A 1,207-nucleotide genomic window follows, 5' to 3' on the forward strand; every position below is an offset into this window, starting at 1 on the left:
TCTGACCGGGTTGCTTTGGTCTTTCTCTTTCCCTCCATTCTGGCATTCTGGTTATTTTCCTAACATACTTTGCCAAACAAGTAAAGATATCTACCACAGTACTTCTGGAACAGGCCCACCTCCACACACCTGATCCCAGACAACCAGCCTCCCCAGAGAGGCTTAGCCCAATACCCTTCTCCAAAGTCTTGGAAGGCCCTTCTTGTTTTCAAAATCACGCTCCTCTTCCTCTTCATTCAAGGAGGCAATCCCTGTCCTCGTGTCCCTTGAACCACTGACAGATTCATTACAGTTGGGGCTGCAGTTGCCCACACCCCTGCACAGAGGAGCATACACTGCCAAGCCTGCCCTCAGCCTTCTCATCAGCCCACCTGAACAGACACTGGGTCTCACGGCTCAGAAGCCATCCTTTGCAGGAAGGAGGCAGCAGATCCACCTTCTAGACCCATCGGGTAGTAGAGTCACCCTCACAGCTCAGCAGTGGGCCTACCATCCCTTGGGCTTGATCCTTCACCTTCAGCTTAAAGTTCCAGAAGGTACCCAGACTCTGCTAGACCCTGGTCCTGCCCTCTGGAGTTGGCAGCCTCACCTGGTTCCCTTGAGGCTGTAGAAAGAGAAGCAGCTCCGATCTCCAAAAGAGCCTGCGGAACCCTGTTTGTCCCAATGCATGCTGGGTGTTTGCAGCCTGCCTTCTCCCCTTCTGCCGGATTTTCTCTTTTTCCTTTGGGGCCAGCAGGCAGCATTCTGCTGGAGTACTCTTGCCTCTCTTCCTGGCCTCTGCATTAGAGTTCTCTAGAGGAACAGAACTGATGGAATGAATAAATAGATAGTCTTGCGGGCCGCAGAAATATATCATAAGAACTCAGCTGATTATGGCAAAGTCACTACCTGGAGGGATCAGGGAATTCCTCCAGAGGAAGCCAAATCCCAAGGAGTTTTTGGTGTTACTTGGCTTGTTATATATCAGCTGTATTCTGTTATGAAAATCATGTGTGCCTTCATAGTTTTCCCAATTGACTTTCCCCTAAGAAGGACTAACAGTGTAGACTGATCACTCTCTGGACATACACATTCCAGGTATTTGGAGAACAGCCTCAGGAAAGGCTTTCTCTGGAACCAGTTATTTCCCTTAGCCACTTTCAAGGACTACAGGAAACACCACCCAGGTGGACGCTCAACTGCCAAAGACTAACAATGATAACAGCCC

Source organism: Peromyscus maniculatus, chromosome 21 (assembly GCF_049852395.1).
Source record: "Peromyscus maniculatus bairdii isolate BWxNUB_F1_BW_parent chromosome 21, HU_Pman_BW_mat_3.1, whole genome shotgun sequence".
NCBI classification, from domain to species: Eukaryota; Metazoa; Chordata; class Mammalia; order Rodentia; family Cricetidae; genus Peromyscus; species Peromyscus maniculatus.